The sequence below is a fragment of the Acinonyx jubatus genome, chromosome X (genome assembly GCF_027475565.1).
Source record: "Acinonyx jubatus isolate Ajub_Pintada_27869175 chromosome X, VMU_Ajub_asm_v1.0, whole genome shotgun sequence".
NCBI lineage: Eukaryota > Metazoa > Chordata > Mammalia > Carnivora > Felidae > Acinonyx > Acinonyx jubatus.
This window is the reverse complement of record NC_069389.1, coordinates 64477444-64497390: the sequence shown is the minus strand read 5'-3', so window position 1 is coordinate 64497390 and position 19947 is coordinate 64477444.

Sequence of the window (19947 nt, the reverse complement as noted above, 5' to 3'; positions counted from 1 at the left end):
AACTGACAGTAAAATTGTAAAAAACACACTTCAGTTTTGCAAAGAAAGTTTTAAAGGAATACATTCATTACCATAAAAACAAAAAGGTTTTCCTAGAAAAGTCTCAGAATAGAAAATATCTGACATATTCTCATAAGAACTTTAAAGGAAAATGAAATCATGGCCAAGTATCAGTTATATATGTAACCCAGTTAGTTCCTGAAAAAACAAATACAATAGAATCTTGGATTGCAAGTAACTTGTTCTGTGAGTGTTCTGCAAGGAGAGAAAACATTTATAATAAATTTTAACTTGATAAATGAGTAATGTTGCAATGCAAGTAGTACGTGATGCCGAACGCCACATGATCACAACTGAGCCAACAGTTGTTGAAATTTGCTTTCTATACAACTGCTTTTGATTACAAGCATGTTTTCAGAATGAATTATGCTCACAAACCAAGGTTTTTCTGTGTAATAATTCCAAATCAACACTTAAATGGTTTCATCCTTCACCTTCAATTTTTTTTCTTCTAAGATTTTATTTAAATTCAAGTTAGTTAACATATAATGTAGTATTGTTTTCAGGAATAGAATTTAGTGTTTCATCATTTACATATAACACACAGTGCTCATCTCAACAAGTGCACTCCTTAATGCCTATCACCCATTTGGCCCACCCACCCCTACCTCCCCTTCAGCAACCTTCAGTTTGTTCTCTGTAGTTAAGAGTCTCTTATGATTTACCTTCCTCTCTATTTTTATCTTATGTTATTTTTTCTTCCCTTCCCCTATGTTCATCTACTTGGTTTCTTAAATTCCACATATGAGAGAAACAATATGGTATTTTTCTTTCTTTAACTGGCTTATTTCACTTAGCATAAAGCACTCTAGTTCCATTTATGTCATTGCAACTGGCAAAATTTCTAATGATTTCAAAAAGATTTCATTCTTTTTGATGACAGTAATATTCCATATTATATGTATACATCTTCTTTATTCATTCTTCAGTCAATGGACATTTGGACTCTTTTCATAATTTGGCCATTGTTAATAGTGCTGCTATAACTATTGAGGTGTATGTGCTCCTTTGAGTAAGTATTTTTGTATCCTTTGGATAAATACCTAGCAGTAAAATTGCTGGTAGTTCTATCTTTAATTTTCTGAGGAACCTCCACACTTTGTCCAGAATGGATGCAGCAGTTTGTATTCCCACCAAAAGTGTAAGAAAGTTCCCCTTTCTCCACACCCTCAACATCTGTTGTTTCCTGGGTTGTTAATTTTAGCTATTTTGATGGGTGTGATGTGGTATTTCATTTTGGTTTTGATTTTAATTTCCCTGATGATGAGTGATGTTGACCAGTTTTTCATGTATCTGTTAGCTATTTGTATGTCTTCTTTGGAAAAGTGTCTCTTCATGTCTCTGCCCATTTCTTAACTGGGTTATTTGTTTTTGGGGTGTTGACTTTGACAAGCTCTTTATAGATTTTGAATACTAGCTTTTTATCTGATATGTCACTTGTGAATATCTTTGCCTATTCCATAGGTTACCTTTTACTTTTGTTGATTGTTTCCTTCATTGTGCAGAAGCTTTTTATCTTAATGAGGTCCCAATAGTTCATTTTTGCTTTTATTTCCCCAGTGTCTGGAGACATCTGTAGTAGAAAGTTGCCATGGCCAAGGTCAAAGAGGTTGCTGCCTGTGTTCTCCTCTAGGATTTTGATGGTTTTCTGTCTCACATTTAGGTCTTTCATCCATTTTCAATTTATTTTTGTGTATGGTGTAAGAGGGTGGTCCAGTTTCATTACTCTGCAGGTCACTGTCCAGTTCTCCCAACAGCATTTGTAGAAGAGACTATCTTTTTTCCCATTGCATATTGTTTTCTGCCTTGTTGAAGAATAGACCATAAAGTTGTGGATCCATTTCTGGGTTTTCTATTCTGCTCCATTGATGAACATGTCTGTTTTTGTGTCAGTACCTCACTGTTTTGATTACTACAGCTTTGTAATATAACTTAAAGTCTGGAATTGTGATGCCTCCTACTTTGATTTTCTTTTTCAATATTACTTTGGCTATTCTGGGTCTTTTCTAATCCCATTCAAATTTTAGAATTGTTTGTTCTATCTCTGTGAAAAATTCTGGTGCCATTTTGATAGGGATTACATTGAACGTGTTGATTGCTTTGGGTAGTATAGACATTTTAACAGTATTAGTTTTTCCAATCCACGAACGTGAAATGTTTTTCCATTTCTTTGTGTCTTCCCCAATTTATTTCATAAGCTTACTATAGTTTTCATCATACAGATCTTTTACCACTTTGGGTAGGTTTATTCCTAGGAATTTTATGGTTTTGGGTGCAATGGTAAATAGGATTGATTCCTTGATTTATCTTTCTGCTACTTCATAAGAATGCAACCAATTTCTGTACATTGATTTTATATCCTCCAATGTTGCATAATTCATCTATCCATTCTATTAGTTTTTTGGTGGAATCTTTGGGCTTTCCATGTGTAACATCATGTTGTCTGTGAAGAGTGAAAGCTTGTCTTCTTCCTTGCTGATTTGGATGTCTTTTATTTCTTTTTCTTGTATGATTGCTGAGGATTCCAACACTATGTTGAACAACAATGGTGAGAGTGGACATCTCTGTCATGTTCCTGACATTAGGAGGAAACCTTTCAGTTTTTCTTCATTGATGATGTTATTGGCTGTGGATCTTTCATATATGGCCTTTACGATGTTGAAGTATGTTCCTTTTATCCCTGCTTTCTTCAGAGTTTTTATCAAGAAACGATGCTGTATTTCATCAAATGCTTTTCATGCATCTATTGAAAGGATCATGTGGTCTTTCTTTTTTTATTATTTTTATGTTATGTTTTATTATTTTGATTATATTTATGTTGATTGATTTGTGGATATTGAACAGCCCTGCAGCTAAGGAATAAATCCCACTTGATCTTGGTGAATAATTCTTTTAATGTATTGTTAAATTCAATTTGCTAGTATCTTGTTGAGAATTTTTGCATCTATGTTTATTGGGGAAACTGGTCTGTAATTCTCCTTTTTAGGGGGTTCATAGTCTGGTTTTGAATCAAGGTAATCCTAGCTTTATAGAAAGAGTTTGGAAATTTTCCTTCCATTCATATTTCTTGTAACAGCTTCAAAAGAATTCTTTAAATGTTTGGTAGAATTCCCCCTTGGAAGCCATCTGACCCTGGACTCTTGTTTGTTGGGAGATTTTTGATTACTGATTCAACTTCTTTACTGGTTGTGAGTCTGTTCATTTTTTTTATTTCTTCTTGTTTCAGTTTTGGTAGTTTATATGCTTCTAGGAATTTATCCATTGCTTCCCAATTGCCCAATTTGTTGGTATATAATTGTTCATAATAGTCTCATAATTCTTTGTATTTCCATTGTGTTGGTTGTAAACTCTCCTCTTTCATTCATGATTTTATTTATTTGGGTCCTTCCCTTTTTCATTTTGAGAAATCTGGATAGGGGTTTCTCAATTTTGTTAATTCTTTAAAACACCAGCTCCTGGGCGCCTGGGTGACTCAGTCAGTTAAGCATCCGACTTCGGCTAAGATCATGATCTCACAGTTTGTGAGTTTGAGCCCTGCGTTCGGCTCTGTGCTGACCTCTTGGAGCTTGGAGCCTGCTTCAGATTCTGTGTCTCCCTCTCTCTCTGCCCCTCCCCTGTTCATGCTCTGTCTCTGTATCAAAAATAAATAAACATTAAAAAAAATTTAAAACACCAGCTCCTGCTTTCATTGATTTGTTCTACTGTTGTTGTTTTCTTTTTAATATCATTTATTTCTGCTCTAATCTTTATGATTTCCCTTCTTCTCCTGGTTTTGGTGTTTATTTGCTGTTCTTTTTCCAGCTCCCTTTGGTGTAAAGTTGGGTTGTATATTTAAGACATTTCTTTTTTTTTTTCCATCTTCATTATTCCCCATAATTTTATCTTCTATATCATTGAATCCCTGCTATAGTTCATCCATCTTCACCATCATGGCATCCATTTGAGATTTCATCTTGGATATAGCATTTTTTAAATTGGCCTGACTAGACTTTAGTTCTTTTATCTCTGCAGAAAGGGATTCTGGTGTCTTCTATGCTTTTTTCAATCCCAATTACTATTCTTGTATTCGTGATTTTAAATTTCTAGTTCAGACATCTCACTTGTATCTGTGTTGATTAAATCCCTAGTTGTCATTTCTTTCTCTTCTTTTTTGGGGAGGTGAATTTCTCCATCTTTTCATTGTCATTTCTTTCTGTTATTTTTTGGGGAGGTGAATTTTTCAATCTTTTCATTTTGGAGGAAGAAAAAAATAGTAAAATAAAATTAAACATAAAAATTGAAAATGAAAAAAAAACCCCAAAAGTCAAATAAAGGAAGTTAAATCCTAGGTGTGTTTCAGTCTTCTTGTTGGGAGAAGCTTGATAGAAAAGAGAAAAAAAAATAGAAAAGAAATTTAAAAAAACTTAAAAAAAATTAAAAATTAAAAACAAATTTAAATAATAAAATAGAATATAATAAAATAAAGAAAATATAGTAGAATAAAACATTTGCTCTTTCTGTGTCCAAGAAAGAAAAAGAAAAGAAAAAAACAAAAGGAACACAACATAAAAACTGTAGCAAAGAAACAAATTAATAAACAAAATGAAACCCAAATGAAGCTAGATCCAGTTTCCCCCAGAATTGCAACTTTGCAGCACACTATGGTCCACAGGGGGTGGTAAGTGGGTGATAAGGATTTTTGCTGGTCTTCTGGGGGATGTGCCTGGAGGGCACAGGTGGGCAGGGCTTAGTGTAACAGCTCTGTTCTCCTGCTTAGCATACTGGGGTAGATCAGTGTGAGTGTGCTAGAGGTGAAAATGCCTTCACCCCACTCTCTAGCCTCCAGAGGGGGAATTTCCACCTTTACAGATGTGCTATCAATTACCCCTCTGTCTCAGGCTTCTGTCAACTCCTTGTCTTTACTGTGTGTTTAAGCAGTCTGACTGCCTCCCTCTAGAATTTTATCTCAGATGGGGCTGTGCTTCAAAACCCCACATTTCAGAGACCCCTGCGGTTCGGACTCACCCTGATTCTCTGGAGAAGGGTCTTGCTGAGCAATGACTGGGTACTGACTTGTCCCAGAAAACATCTGCATGATTGCATAGCGGCAGAGTTTGTGGTAACTCACAGTATACCGCAGGTGCCAGATTTTGATGCACTCATCTGGCATCTTTGTTCCAATATCAGTAAGCGTGGCAGCTCTCCTGGATATACTGGGATTTTTGCCCGTGGGGAGGCTGTATCTCCTCTACTAAATGCACTGCAAGCAGGAGAACTGCTTCTCCCTGTGTGGCACATGGACCCCTCAGACTGTACTGCCTGCTCCTGGGGAATCATCTTGCTTCCTTGCCAGAATACTGATAGGCACTGAGCTCTAAAACTTCAGACTCTCCTTGTGCTTCACTATTTATATAAAACTGGTGGTATTGAAATCCTCTCGTTTTTCCTTGCCCATGATTTTGGGGAACAGATTTTGTGTCTTCTGTGAGTGTTTCCAGTCTTTCTTTCTCTCTTTCTCTGCAGCTACTTTCAGGGGGAATGCTTTTCTTGTGCAATCCCAAAGCATTGCACTGTCTTCCCCTTTCTCTTTCTCTCTCTGTCCCCTCTCTGCAAAAATAGCTCCCTACCCACAGTGGCACTGCTGCTTTTCACTCCCCCCGCATTTATCTCTCTGCATCATGTACCTGCCAAGATCTCTGATTCAAATTATGCAGATTATTGCATTAATGCTCAGATGAATTTCCTAGGTGTCCAAAATAGTTTGATGCTGATATAGTTGTGTTTCAGGGATAAGACAAACCCAGGGTCCCCATACTACTCTGCTATCTTAAATCCCTCCAGTCATATGGCATTTATGCACATATATATATACATATATATATGTATATATAATATATGCACATATATGTATATGTATATATACATATATGTATATGTACACATATACAAGAGAACTGAAAATAGGTGCTCAAACAAAAAAAAATACATCACAAATATTCATTATGCATAATAGCCAAAAAGTGGAAACAACCCAAGTGTCTATCAACTGATTAAAGGTTAAACAAAATGTACTTATATCCATACAATAGATATTATTTGACAATAAAAAAAATGAAGTACTAATGCAAACTGCAACATGATGAATCTCAAAAGCATGGTACTTAGATGCAGCCAGTGACAAAAGACCACATATTTTGTGATTCTATTTATATAAATGTTCAAAATAATTAAATGCATAGATAGATAAAATAGATTAGTGGTTGCATAAGGTGGAGGGAGTGGGAGATTGGCAGTGACTGCTAATGCATACAGGGTTTATTTGTTGTGTGATAAAATGTTCGAAACTTAAGTTATGGTGATGGCTGTGCAAGGTTAAGAATATACTAAAAACCATTGAATTGTACACTTTAAATGGGTGAATTACTGTATGTGGATTATATATCAATGGAGATGTTTAAAGGTAATTATGCTCAGATAGTATTTATATTAACAATATGGTTAATGTTTATGTAGGAACTCAAACTTTTGTTAAATAAGAGACAGCTGATAATATTCAGGGATGAGGTTGGTAAGGTGAGGGCAGAAGAACTGAAGGCTCAAATTAATAAAATGTGAATAACTATTAATCAGTTTTACTGGAATTCTTCAAAAGAAAAGAAATATTTATTTTACATGGAAAAATGCAGTCAATGTCAATCTTTCTTTATTTTCACTATCCACATCAGGGTAACAAAATCAATGTGAGCCTTCCTTTTTCCTTTTCCTAAATGAATGGAATATGTGACGTGAAACCTGGCTCCACAAAATTCTCTGAATTTATACTTTCCGAAGCAAGTAAATAATCTGTTTCAAAATTCTGTTTCCACATTATACCTGGTGGACATAACAAATATGTACAAAACATTCCACCCAAAATACAATAAAACAACAACAAAAGAATAAATATTCTTTTCAAGTGCACATGGAACATTCTTCAGAATAGATCATTTTTAGGCCATAAAACAAGCCTCAAAAATTTTTAAAAAAATTGAAATCATACCATGTATCTTTTCTGACCATAATTGTGTGAAACCAAAATTAAATCATAAGAAAAAAATTGGAAAAAGTAAAACATGTGGAGACTGAACAACATTATAAACAACCAGTGGGTCAATGAAGCTATCAAAGAAGAAATAAAAGATTACATGTAAACAAATGAAAAGTGAAAACACAATGGTCCAAAATGTCTGAGACACAGGAAAAGAAGTTCAAGCAGGACTACTTCAAGAAACAAGAAAAAACTGAAATAAACAATCTAACCTTAGGCCTTAGGAACAAGAATACAAAGAACAAAAAAAGCCTAAGGTAAGTAGAAGAAAGGAAATAATACAGATCAAAGCAGAAATAAATAACAAAGAGAATAAAAAAGAAAAAAAATCAATAAAACCAAAAACTGGTTTTATGAAAAGATAAACAAAATGGGCAAATGCTTAGCCAGACTCATCAAGAAAAAAAAGAGAAAGAACCCAAATAAATAAAATCACAAATGAGAAAAAAGTAACAATTATCAGTACAGAAATACAAAGGATTATAAGAGAATACTATGAACAAATATATGACAACAAACAGGTCAACTTAGAAGAAATGGATTATTTTCTAGAAACATGCAATCTTCTAAAACTGAACTAGGAAAAAAAAAGAAAGTCTGAACAGTCTGATTACAAGTAATAAAATTGAATTGGTAATCAAAAAACTACCAAAAAACAAAAGACCAGGAACAGATGGATTCACAAGTGAATTATACCAGACATTTAAAGAAAAATTAATACCTATTCTCCTCCAACTATTCAAAAAACATAAGGAATACATCCAAATACAATTTACAATGCTATAATTAGTATAATACCAAAACCAGACAGACACCACACAAACAAAACAAAACAAAACAAAACAAACCTATAGCCAGTATCCCTGATGGGCATAGATGCAAAATACCTCAGCAAAATATTGGCAAGTGACAAAGAAAAATACATTAAGAAGACCATTCACCACAATTAAGTGGGATTTATTCCCACAATACATGAATGGTTCAATATTTGCAAATTAATCAACATTATATACCATACCAACAAAACAAAGGATAAGAATCATACAGTCATGTCAATAGATACAGAGATAGCATTTGACAATATTCAACATACATTCATAATAAAAAAACCTCTCAATAAAATGGAGTTAGAGCTAATACACCTTAAGATATTAAAGGCCATATATCAAAACCCCGCAACTAACCTCAAGCTCAATGGTGAAAGACTGAGAACTTTCCCTCTAAAGTCAGGAACAAGACAAGGATGTCCACTTTTGCCACTTCTTTTCAACAAAGTAGTGGAAGTCCTAGATACAGTATTCAGACAAGAAAAATAAATGACATCCACATTGGTAGAGAAAAATTTAAACTATCACTATTTGCAGATGACATAATAATATACATAGAAAATTCTAAGGACACCACCAAAAAACTACTAAAATAAATGAATTCAGTAAACTGTCAGGATACAAAATGAATACCCAGATATCAGTAGTGTTTGTATACACTAATAACAAAGTCACAGAAAGATTAATTTTCTTTGCATTTATTTTTTTATGCTTCACAACAATTTTTTTTTATTTTAGTTAGCCTACATCGTAAAATATTTGTTTTAGGGGTAGAATTCAGTGACTCATTACATACAACACCCAGTGCTCATCACAGGTGACCTCCTTAATACCCATCATCTACCTAAGCCCATTTGCCACCCACCTAACGCCCTAAATGCTCAGTTTCTTCTCTATTAAGAGTCTCCTGTGGTTTGTTTCTGTGTCTCCTCTTCCCCACTCCCCCACTTCCCATATATTCATGATTTGTTTCTTAAATTACACACATATGAGTGATGTCATATGGTATTTGTCTTTCTCTGTTGACTTATCTCGCTTAGCATAATACCTTCTAGCTCCATCCCCATCATTGCAAATGGCAAGATTTCATTCTTTTTTTAATATGAAATTTATTGTCAAATTGGTTTCCATACAACACCCAGGGCTCATCCCAACAGGTGTCTTCTTCAATGCCCATCACCCACTTTCCCCTCCCTCACACCCCCATCAACCCTGTTTATTCTCAGTTTTTAAGAGTCTCTTATGGTTTGGCTCTCTCCCTAATTTTAATTTTTCCTTCCCCTCCCCCATGGTCTTCTGTTAAGTTTCTCAGGATCCACATAAGAGTGAAAACATATGGTATCTCTCTTTCTCAGAAATCAGCTGCATTCTTATACACTAATAATGAAGCAACAGAAAGACAAATAAAGAAACTGATCCCATTCACAATTGCACCAAGAATCATAAAATACCTAGGAATAAAGCTAACCAAAGATGTAAAATATCTGTATGCTGAAAACTATAGAAAACTTATGAAGGAAATTGAAGAGGATACAAAGACATGGAAAAACATTCCATGCTCATGGATTGGAAGAATAAATATTGTTAAAATGTCAATACTACCCAAAGCAATCTACACATTCAATGCAATCGCAATCAAGATTTCATTCTTTTTGATGGCTGAGTAATATTCCATTGTATATGTGTACCACATTTTCTTTATTCATTTATCTGTTGATGGATATTTGAGCTTTCTCCATAGTTTGGCTATTGATGATAATGGTGCTATAAACATTGGGGTTCATGTACCACTTCAAACCTGTATTTTTATATCCTTTGGGTAAATACCTAATAGTGCAATTGATGGATCATAGGGTAGTGTTATTTTTAGTTTTTTGAGGAACCTCCATACTGTTCCAGAGTGGTGGCACCAGTTTGCATTCCCAACAACAGTGTAAGAGAGTTCCCCTTTCTCTGCATCCTTGCCTATACCTGTTGTTTCTTGTATTGTTGATTTTAGCCATTCTAACAGGTGTGAGGTGGCATCTCATGGTGGTTTTGATTTGTATTTCCCTGATGATGAGTGATTTTGAGGATATTATCATGTGTCTGTTAGTCAGCTTGATGTCTTCTTTTGAAAAATGTCTATTCATGTCTTCTGCCCATTTCTTAACTGGATTTATTGTTTTTTTTATGTTGACTTTGATAAGTTCATTATAGATTTTGGATATTAACCCTTCATCGAATATGTCATTTGAAAATATCTTCTCCCATTTTGTAAGCTACCTTTTAGTTTTCTTGATTGTTTCCTTCACTATCTAATGCATTGTATCTTGATGAAGTCCCAATAGTTAATGTTTGCTTTGTTTCCCTTGCCTTTTGCCACGTATCTAGCAAGAATTTGCTGCAGCCAAGGTCAAAGAGGTTATGGCTTGTGTTCTTCTTTAACATTTTGACAGTTTCTTGTATCACATTTAGGTCTGTAATCCATTTTGAACTTATTTTTGTGAATGGTGTAAGAAGGTGGTCCAGTTTCGTTCTTTTGCATGTCGCCATCCAGTTTTCCCAACACCATTTGTTAAGGATACTGTCTTTTTTCCATTGGATATTCTTTCCTGTTTTTTTGAAGATTACTTGACCATATATATGGGTCAATGACCCATATATATGACCAAATGGGTCAATTTCTGGGTTTTCTGTTCTGTTACATTGATCTATGTGTCTGTTTTTGTGCCAAAACTATACTATCTTGATGACTACAGCTTTGTAATATAGCTTAAAACCTGCAGTTGTAATGTCACCAGTTTTGTTTTTCTTTTTCAGGATTGCTTTGTCTATTCAGAGTCTTTTGTGGTTCCATACATATTTTAAGATTGTTTGTTCTAGTTCTTCAAGAAATGATGGTGGTATTTTGATAAGGATTTTTATTACATGTGTAGATTGCTTTGGATAGTATAAACATTTTAACAGTGTTTGTTCTTCTAATCCATGAGCATACAATGCTTTTCCATTTCTTTGTGTCCTTTTCAGTTCTATATTTTTCAAAGTACAGATCTTTTACCTCTTTCATTAGGTTTATCCCTAGGTATCATTGTTTTGGTGCAATTGCAAATGGAATCGTTGTCTTGATTTCTTTTTCTATTTCTTCATTATTGGTGTATAGAAATGCAATGGATTTCTGCAGGTTGATTTTATATTCTGAAACTTTGCTGAATTTATATATTAGTTCTAGCAATTTCTTGATGGAGTCTTGTGGAGTTTTTACATAGAGTATCATGTCATCTGGAAAAAGTGAGTTTGACTTCTTTCTTGCTGATTTCAATGCCTTTTATTTCTTTTTGTTGTCTGATTGCTGAGGCTAAGACTTCCAGTTCTATATTAAAAAGTAATGGTGAGAGTGGGCATCCTTGTCTTGTTCCTTACTGTATGTGAAAGGCTCTTGGCTTTTCCCTATTGAAAATGATATTACTTGTGAGTCTTTTTTACCATTGCTGCTTTCAGGATTATTTCCTCAACTGCATAATTTTAATTTGACTATGATATGTCTTCATGATGATTGGCTTTTGTTGAATTTAATGGGAGTTCTCTGTGCTTCTTGTATTTTGATGTCTGTGTCTTTCCCCAGATTAGGGAAGTTTTCAGCCATAATATGTTTGAATAAACCTTCTGATCCTTTTTCTCTTTCTTCATTTCTGGGATACTATAAGAATGTTATTACATTTTAATAAGTCACTGAGTTCCCTAGGTCTGCCTTCATGATTCATGACCTTTCTTCCCTTGTACAGAAAGAGAAATTTAAAAACAAATACCATTTACTAATGATCCAAAAAGAATAAAATATGTAGAAATAAACTCAACTAAAGAGGTGAAAGTTCTGTACTCTGAAAATTATAAAACACTGATGAAAGAAACTGATGATGATATAAGCAAATAGATATTCCATGCTCATGTATTAGAAATATTAATATTGTCAAAATGTCCATATTACCCAAGGAACCTACACATTCAGTGCAATCTCTCTCAAAATTCCAATAGCAATTTTCACAAAACTAGAGCAAATAATACTGAAATTTGTGTGGAACCACAGAAGGCCAAAATAGTGAAAGCAATCACAAGAAAGAATCAAGTTGGGGGTATCAGAATTCCAGAGTTCAAGATCTGTTACAAAGCTGTAGTAATCAAAGCAATGTGGTATTGGCATGAAAATAGAAACATAGATAAGTAGAACAGAATAGAGACCCCAGAAATAAACCCACATTTATATGGTCAATTAATCTATGACAAAGGAAGCATAAACATACAATGAAAAGGCATTCTTTTCAACAAATCTTTCTGGTAAAATTGAACAGCTACATGTAAAAGAATGAAATTGGACTACTTTCTAACACCACACACAAAAATAAACTAAAAATCAATTAAAGGCCTAAATGTGAGCCTGGAAAGCATAGAATCCCTACATGAGAACACAGGCAGTAATTTTTCTGATATTAATTTTTCTAAATATGTCCTCTCAGGCAAGGGAAACAAAGGAAAAACAAACTATTGGGACTACATAAAAATAAAAACTTTTGTACAGTGAAGGAAAACATCAAGGAAACAAGAAGACAATCTACTGAACAGAATATATTTGCAAAAGATGTAGTTGATAACAGGTTAATATCCAAAATATATAGAGAACTCATACAACTCAACACCAAAACAGCAAATAATCCAATCAAAACATGGGCAGAGGTCCTGAATAAACATTTTTGGAAGAGAGATACAGATGGACAATAGACACATCAAAAAATACTCAACATCAGTAATCATCAGGGAAATGCGAATCAAAACCACAATAAGATATCACCTCACACCTGTTAGAATGGCTAAATCAAAAAGACAAGAAACAACAAGTGTTGGTGAAGATATGGGGAAAAAAGAACATTTTTGCACTGTTGGTGGAAATATAAATTGGCACAGCCACTGTGGAAAACAGTATGAGGATTCCTCAAAAAGTGAAAATAGAGGGGCACCTGGGTGGCTCAGTTGGTTAAGTATCCAACTCTTGATGTTGGGTCAGGTCATGATCTCATGGTTTGTGATTTCCAGCCCTGCGTCAGGCTCTGAATTGGCAGTGTAGAGCCTGCTTGGGACTCTCTCTCTGTCCCCCTCTCTCTGCCCTTCCCTCCCCCCACATGCATGCACACATGCGCTCTCTCTCTCTCTCTCAAAATAAATAAATAAACTTTTAAAAATTTAAGAATAGGAATATCATGTGATCCAATAATTCCACTATTGGGTATTTACCCAGGGACAACAAAAACATCAACTCAAAAAGATATATGCACCCTATGTTTATTACAGCATTATTTACAGTAGCCAAGACATGGAAGCAACCCTAAGTGTCCACCAATAGACAAATGAATAAGGAAAATATGGTATATATACACAATATTACACAGCCATAAAAAAGGATGAGATTTTGCCATTTGAGACATTATAGATGGACCTAGAGGGTATTATGCTAAGTGAAACAAGTCAGATGAGAAAGACAACTACCATATGATTCCACTCATAAATGAAATCTAAAAAAAATAAATAAACATTGGTGTCTGGCAAAATGGGTAAAGGAAAGAGGGTGATACAGGCCTCCAGTTATGGAATGAGTAAGTCATGGGAATAAAAAGCAGAGCATAAGGAATAGTCAATGATATTGCAATAGCAATGTAATGACACAGCTGGTAGCTGCACTTGTGGTGAAAATAGCATAATGTATAAACTTGTCAAATCACTAAGTTGTAAACCTGAAACTAATGTACCATTGTGTGTCAACTATACTCAAAAAAAAAAAAAAAAGAAGAAGAAGAAAAGAAAAGAAGATCATAAGGAAGAGAAAAACGTTTATTTAAAATTCTATTTACCCCTCCACTAAGATTCTCAAATAAATGTTGACATTTAGCAATATAATCAAGAACCAATTTGCATTGTTTGTTGAAAATAGAAATTTTCGTGAAGCAAGGGTTGTATTTTCGAGGCAAATTTTGTGAAAACTCTTTATAAATCTCACCTTAATATTCAGAACTTCACTTGCTTTTTTTTTATCCACTTATATCTACTAGCATATGGTGCTAAAGGACACTGACAAAATGAAAGATTTCAATTTAGGAAGATTCAATCTATCCTTTTAATTTAAATTTATATATAGTAAGGTACAGCCTAGTAAATATAAACATCTCAAATATATCATTTGCTTTTGAAGGATTCTAGTTTTGACATTGTTAACTTATTTGGTAGTTTAAAAAATTCCAATGTAGTTAACATACAGTGTTGTATTGGTTTTAAGTGTACAATGTAGCAATTCAACAATTCCATGTATTGCTCAGTGCTCATGAAAATAAGTGTGAAAGATGCCTTTTAACACTATAATTGATAAGTATGTATATATAATATGTTGACCCTTCCATTTTGAAACATAATCTCTTCATATAGAATGGAAAATATTTTGGTTTTTCAAAATGTCATATTGGCAACATTATGAGATTTATTTCTCATATGAGAAAACACACCAATGGAACATATAATTCCAAAGATGTTATAGTGTCTAATTCCATCTTGTGAAAATTTGGATTGAAATCGAAAATAGTTAAAGACAAACTAAAATGTTTCATGGAAGACAAGGTAAATTTGAAGAATGAAATAGGTTGACATTGTTTTCAATAAACCACCTTCATTATTCTGAGCATAGAATACAACTATAACAATCTATCAAACAATTGAATTAAATGTTAATGTCTTTCTCTTTCCATGTCCATGTCAAGAATAGCAATTGATATGGGAAACAAAGGCAGAGGGAAATAGCAGATAGAATTAAATTTCCTTATAACCTGCAACCCATTGACAAATAGTTGAGGCAGTTAGAGTACAATTTTCCTCCGGAACTCCCTACTTTCTTAATGTTAATGCTTTGCTAAAGGGGAAAACAACCTTAGTTTGACAATAGCCAGGCCTCCAGTACTTGTGAGTCTTCTTTAGCATATGAAAAGCTCATTGGAAACTTCCCCTTGACTTTACCTCCCTCAACTCCCAAATATATATATATATAAAACCAGTCTCTCCACAGCATCTGTGTCAGCTCTTCCTGTCCACAGGTCCTGTCGCCGTGCTTTAATAAAACCATGATATTTCCACCAAGGACATCTCAAGAATTCTTTCTTGACCATCGTTTCAGAACCCCATGAACCCCACCATCACCTCCCAAAATACTCATCATATTTTGTGCCCAAATGCCAGACTATGCGCCCTTTCATCTGGACTCTGAGTGGTGCAAATTTGGTTAGTAGTTTCCTTTTTCTTCCTTTACTCTCATTTCAGGGGCCTTTTTGAGGAGTATGGTCTTATTGGAACAGTTTCATGTCAATTGCTCAGGCTACAATTTTCTTGCCCATGGCTACTCTATGGGGAGGAGAAAGCCTGCCTTTTGGCTGGAAGTTAGTACCCTGGCCAGAATGGTAATAAGATCCAGAAACTTGATGCCCTCTCTTTATTCCTGTCTTTATACAAAGTTGTCTGTTTTGGACATGGGACAGCCACCTAAGTGACTAGCATGCTGCCAGTCTTAAGATTCCTGTGAGAAGTTTCCTCCTCATTGGTCTAATGGGATCCCCTCCACATCCCTGGTCTGGCCCCTTCTGGTTGTGAGACCTCCACTGGGAGCCACCTGAAACCAGTACCTGATTGAAATAAAACCCAACTGGGGACCATTTCCTAGGAAGTCAGCTGTAAGGACTACATGTGTTGGAATTTTGCTTAGATCATGATGGATTTCTAGCTTTACTGCTTTCTGTCATTGTCCTCAACTACAGAATTGGGTAATTTTGTAAAACTTTTCCAGTGTTTTCCATGGGTTAAAAATGGCTGGTTTTTCATGGCTTTCTCTGCCAGGCAAGCCACAGTGTGGTACATGGCCACCAAGGCACAACATCGCCTTCTCCACAGGACAAGCCACAGGATGGCACAGCAAGGCCTTCTCAACAAGGCAAACTTGGTCCATATGCCAGCCCCCACTTGTAGTCTAGAATGCAATGGGTAAGTGTGGGGAGGGCTGGCCTCCCTCCTACAGGGGTTTCTAACAGCCATTTGGTGGATCCTCGACCTTTGACTTCGTTTGATGGATGCCTCAGGTCGCTTTGACACAAGGAACATCTGATATATCCTGAGCATTGGACACCACCCAAGAGTCAAGGGGGATCTTTGTGGTAATGGACCTTGTCTATTTTTTCTCTTCTGTTCCCAAGGACTCTCCCTTGAGATGCTTTTTTAACCCACTGGAAACAATTCAGATTACAATATTTAGGAAAGGACTGATATCCTGTAACACTGCATGGCCTTTGTAGGATCTAGCAGTTAGATCTCTTCTGCAGGAAACAGGGCAAATCGACAAAGGTCTCCTAGGCCCAGACCTTCATGGCTCTAAATCATGACCTGGATCTAAAGGCCTCTTATTATCTAAACTGGCCTCCTCCAAATAAACTCAGGTTGCTGGAGGAAACACAGGCCATCCCTAATGAAGGGGATACTGACTCTCTCTCTCACTGTTCCTAATAATGGGAGCTTCTCTTTCATTCATATCCTGGGTAATGGCTTTAATTGGAACCAAATGGTTAGTCTACCCCAGGACGGGGACTTTAAGGAATATTCCCAAGCAGAGCAGCTGCCAAAACTCCCCTTTGTTTTGGGGAAATTCCCTGTCTATTCTGACCTGACATGGACTGCCTAATTCCACTAGTTGGTGGAAAACAAAAAAACAAGGCATCTGCTCCTCTGTCCGAGCTGACAAGATGTAGAACTGGGAACTCTTTCTCTACCTGCTGGCAGCATTTCACCTCTTCCGCCTTCTCCTGTTTCTGCACCACCTCGGGTGTGGCCTGAAAAGCTGATTCTATACCATTCTCGGTGCCTCCTCAGGCAGCACTGGCTGTCTAGGAGCAAAGAGCACTCACTTGGACTGCCTACTTCAGATTTTGCCACCAGTGTCTCAGGTGAAAATTGATAATGGGGAACAGATTGTCTTTTAAGTGGATGCAAGTGGAACATATTTAGTGTTTAAGCTAATTTAATTTGGTTGGTTTAATTAAAATAGACATATCTTTAGAGTTATCAACATTAAATATAAAACTCTTATTCTATCTAGGATTATTGAAGATAAATAAGCTCGTGCTGTCTTTATTGCAATTTGTTAACAAAAAAGGACTTAAAATGATGGTTAATTCTGTCTCAAAGTTTTCATGGGTAATTGTTAAGATAGCTTTCAGTCTTCTGTAACCTAAAACTTTAACGTGTTGCTCACATGATAATTGGGATTGAATTAAACTGAACATGGGATTAATGAACTAAGGAAGATTATAGTTTTGATTCTTGTTGAAAATATTGCTGGTTCTCTAATGTTTCCTCTTCCAGATTAAGGAAACTGTCTCTTAAGATATCTATGATATACAAAAATGTCATAAAGTATTTATTTGTAAACTGAAGCATTTATTTTTTCTCTCTACATAATTCCCCTGAAATTCAAAAACTCTCAATGAGTATTCTTTCTTTCATGGGAATTACAATTGTTTGCATAAGTTCAATAAAAATCTGTTCATCTTATAACAGGTCACTGTTGGAAATACTGGTAATTTTACCAAGGCTTTGACTGGAATTTCTTATTTGAGGATGGCATTCATAGAGTCAGATATGATCAGACAGCTTTAAGGAACTAGGGTTGGCTTTATAAAACATGGAGCCATAAAGCCCCTTGGAAATGTTGGCTTGGTGCCTTGCTTACAGAGTTCCCAGCAGTCTTACCAGTTGAGTAAAGAATGTCACTTCCTGGCAGTTGCAGGAAACTCAGGATACTTTGAGGACCTTCTGAAGAGGAATTTGCCCAAATCTACAGGTATTGCAGGCATGTCTGATGGCAATACTTGGCTTCTGGCTTGGAGAGCCCCTAAACATTCAGTCTAGATTTCTTATGAAAAGTTCCAGCAAAGCAAATTTTAAAAGATCTGTATCATCAATCACTACTCTTGCTGAGTTCATGTAAATAATTAGGCCAAGGTTGTTAAAACTGGACTTGTTTTACAAATGAATTAGTCTTGATTTGATTATCTCCAGAAATGAGGGTTACTAGAGAGAAAAATTATTTTAATAATGCACATTTCTGGATGTTAAATTTTAGTTCTGATAGTCTTTAAATGTTGTTTGCCTAAGCTAGACAACTTGAGGTAAACTTCAGAGATATTGTCACAATAGAACAGGTATGGACAATCTTCTTGCTTGTTATTCTGTGGGGATAGTAACAGGTCCCAATGGGTATATTATTTATTTAAAAAACTAGAATGGGATGGATTTCCCCAACAATTTTATGAAAAGACTATAGTGCTTTATTAAATTATTCCTTGAGCCCAGGTTAACTCATACATCTCTGAATATACAAGTCATAGTCTCCCTAAACCTTATCTGTAGTTATTAGAAACCCACCCCATATAAACGAAGGAAATATGGTTTATTTAAAGGATTAGAAGTCTACTACAGGTAAGGGATTTAACTCCAAAATGGAAGGGCCTCTACTGAGTCATATTATGGAATCCCACTGTAGTTAAATTAGAAGGCCATTACTCATGGACTCCTATATCAAGAATTAAACCTGGGGGCACCTGGGTGGCTCAGTCGGTTGAGCGTCTGACTTCAGCTCAGATCATGATCTCACAGTTTGTGACTTCAAGCCCCATGTCGGGCTCTGTGCTGACAGCTCGGAGCCTGGAACCTGCTTCGAATTCTGTGTCTCCACCTCTCTCTGCCTCTCCCCTGCTCATGCTTTGTCTCTTTCGTGTCTCTGTTATGCCCAGAATTCGTGATCCCCAAATACCGCCAGGGAGCCGAGTCCGATGTAAAAGCAAAAGAGCCTTTATTGGAGCTAGCTCGAGCTCAATCCCCTACCTGCACAGGCTGGGCTGGGGAAGGGTCCGAGTCCTGTTAGGCAGATGAGCGGGAGGTTACTCAAGGGGAGGAGGCGTGGTCAAGGTGAAGGACACAGAACAAGATGGAGTTGGCCGGTGTAGGCCCGCCCTTTCAGTCTCAATAAATAAACGTTAAAAAAAATTTTTTTAAAGAATTAAACCTGTACCTTCCTCACAGGAATCTAGTATTGTTGCAGGATTTTTTACCACAATACACAGAATTCACTGCCTTGCCACTTTGAAGAACAAAGAGGTGGACACAAAATGAGCAGCAGGCAAAATTTATTAGAGTATAAGATTAGAAAGGAAGAATAGTAGGAAAGCTCTGTTTACAGAGAAGGGACGTTCAGAAGTGAATGCCTGAGAACTCTAGGCAAGGGTCCTTGTTTTATAAGGTTCTGGTCAGCCCTCCCTCTTCCCTTCTCCCTTATTCCTTCTCAGGTTCTACCCTTATTGTCTTTTGTTTTTTTTTTTAGTGTTTATTTATTTTTGACAGAGAGAGAGAGCATGAGCGGGGGAGGGTCAGAGAGAGAAGGGGACACAGAATCCGAAGCAGGCTCCGGGCTCTGAGCTGTCAGCACAGAGCCCAACACAGCGCTTGAACTCACAGACCATGAGATCATGACCTGAGCCGAAGTTGGACGCTCAACCGACTGAGCCACCCAGGTGCCCCTACCCTTATTGTCTTGATAGCTCTAGGTGCTGGGTTGTCCATGCTTGATTGGCTTGTTTTTGTTGTTATGAGGGGTTGTCTATGGCCGCACTTAGGTCTTTTGTCAAATTCCAGAGGGAAACCTGAGGGGGAGTAGGCAGTGTCTGTTACATTCTTAAGAGGAACTTTTATGCCCAGGGTGAGTTGCTGTGGTCAGACACTCCCAGCATTGTTCCAAAATGTGTCTTTCCCCACCCAGGGACCTCAGATCCTAGTCCTTTCCCTCTCTGCCTATTTCATCCTTTTTTTTTTCCAATCATAGTATGCCAGCTGACATGCCTTCTTATTCCTGTGAACCAGTGGAAGACCTTAAATTTCTCTTCAAAT